We start from the raw sequence: 6,000 nt of genomic DNA, 5'->3' as shown, positions 1-6,000 counted from the left end.
TTGAGTGGCACGGCATCTGGGTAGGACAAGAGGAGGTCAGCAATGGCGGCTGTACGCTGGCGCGTGTGCAAAGCGTCTATACACGCAAAGTACTAAGCGACGCGGAACCATTTCCAGTCGCTTGCCTTTCTCCTGTATTTTTGAAGGATGACCAGTATATTGATATATTCGCATGTTTTGTGTATCAAATTAATGTAATTTGCGGAGTAAAAGCCTATAAAAGCTGTTTCATGCTCAGGTTCTTTTGTTTCGAATTCATTGCCGTAACATTCTGGAAGTGGCGACAGCGGCAACATGCTTATTGTTATTTGTATCATGGCGCGCGGAGTATTTACTTGCTGAATACCACAGTAGGGAGTTTTATTAGGTCTTTCTGGTAACTCTGATAACAATATCCGTTACTCCGCCGAAGCCTTCGCGCGTGCATCGTATCGTTATTGGATATGGTCCTCGGAGTTATCGGAACGCTTTATTATTAAACTCCCGACTGGCCCTGAAACGCGTAAATGTCCCGCAGGCGTAAACTGCGCGGGTCGCGCGTCAGTGTTATTCAGCGACGCCTGTCTAATTTCCGATTGTTGAAGGGAAGCGCTTCTAACAACAAAGCTGCAAACACAATAGAGAAAAAAAAGAAAAACAGCCAACGCGAGAAAAGAAGCTGCTTGTTTTAACAGCCGGCAACATTTGACCGCAGTCCGAAGGCGACTGCCTGGCGAGAGCCACTGAACGAGGCTATTTACACAGCTCCTCCATTATGACTTGATTGCGAAGATTGACGGTTGTTGTCCCCCGCGACAAAATCAGCCGAAATTCCTCCGGGTAAATTACGAGGAACGCAGCTACCAAGGACGCGCTGCAAAGTAGAATATAGGCAAACCTCTGCGGCTATTCGCGAAAGAACTTGCGTGGGTCAAGCAGCCCGAGAATTCGCCGCGTAAACGTGAACAATGCGCGGGGACCAGTCGCCATTGTGAGGACAACTTGTCTGGTCAGTCCGAAGGTCTTCTCTCCATACACCGTGTCATGATGAACCGCGAACGACGCTACGAGCCATTTATAAGCCAATCTATTGCCGTGTGGGTATCACGTGACCTTCGGGAGAGACACGACGACGCGCAGGGTCACGCGGTTCGCTGCGGAGTTGTTCTGGCTGGTAGCCTGGGATGGCTCTTAGCCTCCACTGCTGTCCATCGTAAGGTAGGGCGGAGTAGTCACAAGACGATTCTGGATGGAATACGTCTACGCGGGGACCTGTGATTCCTGTGCGTGCTTCCTTGTTAAGAAGGAGATTTAACGGCGACGTCGGAAGTCTTCCCTGCTGGGTGGGGGGCTGTACGCGGAAGTGGTCGTCTCGCTGGCCGGATTGTTGGAAGACAATGTTTAGTTTGAGGGACGCTGATGATGGCTTTGCGTTCGTGCAGGTGCGTCGATCGGAGAAACCTATACGGAGGCCGGAGGCATGCCGCTGCGCATGTATGGTTACCTGATGACGATTATCGAAGGTCAAGGAATAAGGGAGTATTTCCCCTCCGACGCAACCGAGATTCAAAGTTGCGTTGAAGAATGGACGTACCGAGCAAGGCGTAACGCAGCACGTAGCCGCGCATTGACCGAATAGGGCGAGTACACTCTAGCAGTAAAAAGCGTGCTCCGTGCCGGCGCGCACAACAATCGCGCTTTTTGTCACTGCATTCCCGGTGTTGAATTTATAGGCATAGGCTGGATGGACGAAGAATACAAAGGTCCGTTCACACACTTGCACTTGACTCCGACCGACTGAGACAAGACTGGTTAATAAAGCTTTTGTGACGGCTTGCGTCCGGCTGCATTGCTGCGTGTCTGGTCATGAGCCGTCCTAAAAGGTTTAAAAACCGATCTCGTCTGAGTCGGTCGGAGTCGAACGCAAGTGTAAAGGCTCGTTCACACATTTGTAACCGAGAACGACCGAGAGAGACAAGACCCGTTTTTAAGCCTCTTGCGACGTTTAGGACCAGATGTACTGCAGTTGAGCTGGTCCTAGACATCGCAAAAGGCTTAAATGCCGGACTGGTCACTGGTCTCTCTCTGTCTTACTCAGTCACAAGAGTGTGAACGGGTCTTAAAGCGCCGGTCACACATATGCAACCGAATAAGACTGAGTGATACCAGACCGGTTTTTAAGCCTCTTGCGACATGTTAGGACCAGCTCCGCTGCAGCGCATCTGGTCCTGAGACTTCGCAAGAGACTTAAAACCCGGTCTGGTCTCTCTCAGACTTACTCGGTTACAAGTGTGTGAACGAGCCTTAAAGGCCGGCGTACAACCTCGCTTTTCTGCAGGGAAGATAATTCTTTTTAGCACTCCCATCTCCCAAGCTGTGAGGGGAGCCAAGCTGGGGGCAAGGTAAAACGTAGAGAGGATATAAGAAAGGAGGACGCGGGAAGAAGTGGAAAGCGCGAAATGCACTCCGGCCTTTAAGAAGAACGCCTGGAAACGCATTCTACAACACAGGATTACGGCTTATTTGAATGTATTTATTTCCAGACAATCCAGTAACGAAGGAACACCTACAGCTGTGCCCCGTTCACGGACCCGTGCATTTTTACGTCTGCAAATCAACATAAATCTTGGATAGAATGGGGTTTGATTAACTGTATATACGGGTGATTTAAATAGAAGTCATTGAGACCGAAGCCATGTAACTCTCCCTGTACTGTAGCGTCAATTCACACAAATTCGTATATCTATAGCATTTACACTGTTCAACCAAGCACTCAGAAAAGTACTTTTATCATAATCATAACGACATTCATCAGCACAGTAGAATATGGGGTCCATAAACAATGTGAGTGAGCCTAACAGGAAAGATTTAATAACGTACTCTATCTGCGGGCTCCTGAGTCATGTCATTGGCATTGCTCCAGGTACTCCTATTCTATTTCACCTTTTGATGGAGCGCATCTGGCACTTCGAGACATCTGAGAAAATCCGAGGATGTTTCCAGTTCACTTCTGGTATGACGATAATAGTAAGTGTGTTACTGTGACGCTATGCTATTCTTCCGTAATATCTGCCTTCCTTTACCGGAACGCATGATAGAGCCCCGAGTATATATCATCGCCGGGCGCGCCAAGAATCGGTGGATATTCGGCAAATTATAGTGCTTCGCTTGGCGATACCCCTCTGACGATCCAGTCATCCGCACGTAAATATAGACGCCGAAAAAAAAATAAACGCATTGTGTCTCCATCAAAGGTACTCTGCGGTAGTTCCAGGCGAATGCATCCAATGGTAGCCTTGAGAGTCCACCCCCTTCCGCATCTGTCACCTCACATTGAAGCTCTTTTGCTGCTGTTACGTTTTATGTAGTTTCTGTCTGCAGTTATTCTTACTGCAGTCATCAACCGTGAAACCAAAGTTCCAATGAACTCTCAAACTAAAAAAAAGAAGAAATGCTTAAGCCGGAAGTTGGTTTGGCAAGAGCGATTCAGTTGCGACATGAATGATGTGTCGTCTGCGATTCGGAGCTGGCGCGAAATTTGGATTGTCACTGATTTGCCTCAAAATTGCTTCAGCACATTAATAGGCAGATCTCAACTAGTAACCCAAAAAACAAGTCACTTTTTTTTCTTTTTTTGCGAAGCTATTGTATTTTTAACTTTGGTCTGGGAGACAGAGTGGCGCTATACTGGCAACACTAAAGACGTTACGTCAAAAAAAACCACCCGGACCGACTAAGGCCTCTCTAATACCTCTTCCCCAATCGCGTGACGTCAACCGATGCGAACATCCTAACACTTAATCGCCGGTCTTTGTGAGAAACTTGACGCACGTTTTGCAACCAGTAGTCCGTTTCTGATGTCGACGGGCGTTCTGAGCTGTCGTCGTCGTTGATCGGCTCCCGACCTTCCCGGAACCTCTTGTGCCACATAAAAGTTTGGCTTTGTTTCATCCCGTCGTCAACGTAGGCTTTCCGAAGCACTTCGAGCGTCTTCGCCCCGTTTTTATCCCGTTTTACACAAAACTTGATTGCATAACGCTGCTCCACAAACTGGTCCACTTCTGTTCTTGACGATGGTGCAGTAGAGACCTCTGCGCGGAGAGTGACCTGCCTCAACAACTGCCCGCAGGCAACTGAGACCGGCCTCGGTTCGAAGCTTAGATCCCCCACTAACTTCTTCGCCCGAAGCCCCGCTCCGCCAGGCGGCGTTGCCAGCTACAAAAAAAATAAAAAAAAAAATCTTTCCGGGAAGTTTTAGGAGAGAAAGGCACCTAAATACCGTCAAACACAAAATTACATTGAACTAAACAGTAGCGTAGTTACCAAGAAGCATTAGTGTCTACAAGTCCAACGAAACGAGGCCTCATCAAAACTGTTTCCTGCTTATCCTGATCTCAAATTCCTTTCCATGCAGATATCCAAGGTCCCACGTTTCTTGCGCGTTTCTTGCACATCACAGCACACACTGCCAGGTACGGATCATCCCTGGTTCGGTCAGAACTCCCTTCAACCTAAAAAATAAAATCGACAAAACGCACTACACCATAGTCTCCGCCGCCATTGCCGAACGACCCAAAAATAGAAATGGCATGCAGCCGTTCCCAGCGTGACGTCATGGGAAGAGCGGAGAGGCCTTAAAGTCAAGGGATGTTGGGCCAGTACAGCTTGTTGCGACTAATTCCGAGGGATATCAAGAAGTTGCATGGTGTGAACTTAACGCTTAATAAACTCACGCCAGCAAAGCGAAATAAACACTCACGCAAACCATAAGGTGAAACACAGCGCCAGCTGAGGTGTAACGTCGGAGCCGCTAAGGTGTCATTTCGGATCAGATGGACTGGAAGAACGGTAGAGGTGCGCAGAGGCGTTTCGCATTAAACCTATAATTAAAGAGAGTAACGCACAGGACGAAAATTCTATAGCGTTTTGGATCCAGTGGGGTTATATTAAGTAGAGAGCATTTCAGCTGTCTACGAAAGGGGGGAGCCTGTTTTCATATGTCACTGCGGTAGAAAACGGCACACGTGCTAAACGAAAAGCGCCGAGTAAACAGAGACAAGGAAGTAGACCAGACGAAATGAACTCTCAAATGAAGGTTTATTAAGACGATTCACACACTATTATAACCATATTTCTGGATATTCCTTCAGGAAATAAAACTATCTGTCAGGTTCATTGGCGGGGCACTGAAGGCCACACCACGGTGTAAGATCAGGTAAGGACAGCGCGCTCCTCGTGCAGTGCAGATAAAGTTCGCTTTTCACTCTCTCTCTCTCTCACTATGGTTTCCAACGGCGAAGGCAGATGACTCGTCGACCCGTGGGCACGGCAAAGACGGCTCGTACCGCCTCATGCTCCACACCCGCAGAGCTCCAGCGAGGTTGTTGCTCGTGCAGAAAGACCACGGTGTACCGGGGTCTCATGGCAACGAGGTAATCTTTTCGCTGTCATACAGTTTCCCCGTTTGGCCGCCGGCGACACTGTCAGCCGCGAGCACGTAGGGTGCCTACATGTCTCAGCGCGTGTGTATGAAGGCACTCTACGAGCACGGTGGCCGCGGAATAATGCAGTCTTTCGGATGCCCGTCGAACGAACACTATCTGATTGATGTTGAAAAATAGCGCGACTGGGACGAGGACACAAAGAGACGAAGAGAACACAAGACAAAGCGCTGACGGTCAACTGGTTTGTTGTTACAACATAAGGAAGAACGACAATGAAATGAAACACCGAAGGAGGAGGAGTGAAGGGTACTGGGGGGTGGGTCAAGTGACCTGGGGGGGGGGGGGGTCACGTGACGATGACGATGATGGCGCCATCAGTGATGATGACGATGACGATGCGGATGCCGGTGACGTCATCAGTGACGTCACTGATGACGTTACAGTGACGATGACGTCACCGGGGGTCACATGACCTCGGCGGGGGGTCACGAGACCTTGGGGGTCATGTGACCTCAGGGGAGTCACGTGACCTCGGGGGTCACGTGACCTCGGGGAAGCGGGGTCACGTGGCCTCAGG

The sequence above is a fragment of the Ixodes scapularis genome, unplaced genomic scaffold (assembly GCF_016920785.2).
Source record: "Ixodes scapularis isolate PalLabHiFi unplaced genomic scaffold, ASM1692078v2 PGA_scaffold3__209_contigs__length_174095766, whole genome shotgun sequence".
NCBI classification, from domain to species: Eukaryota; Metazoa; Arthropoda; class Arachnida; order Ixodida; family Ixodidae; genus Ixodes; species Ixodes scapularis.
This window is presented reverse-complemented; position numbering follows the sequence as displayed.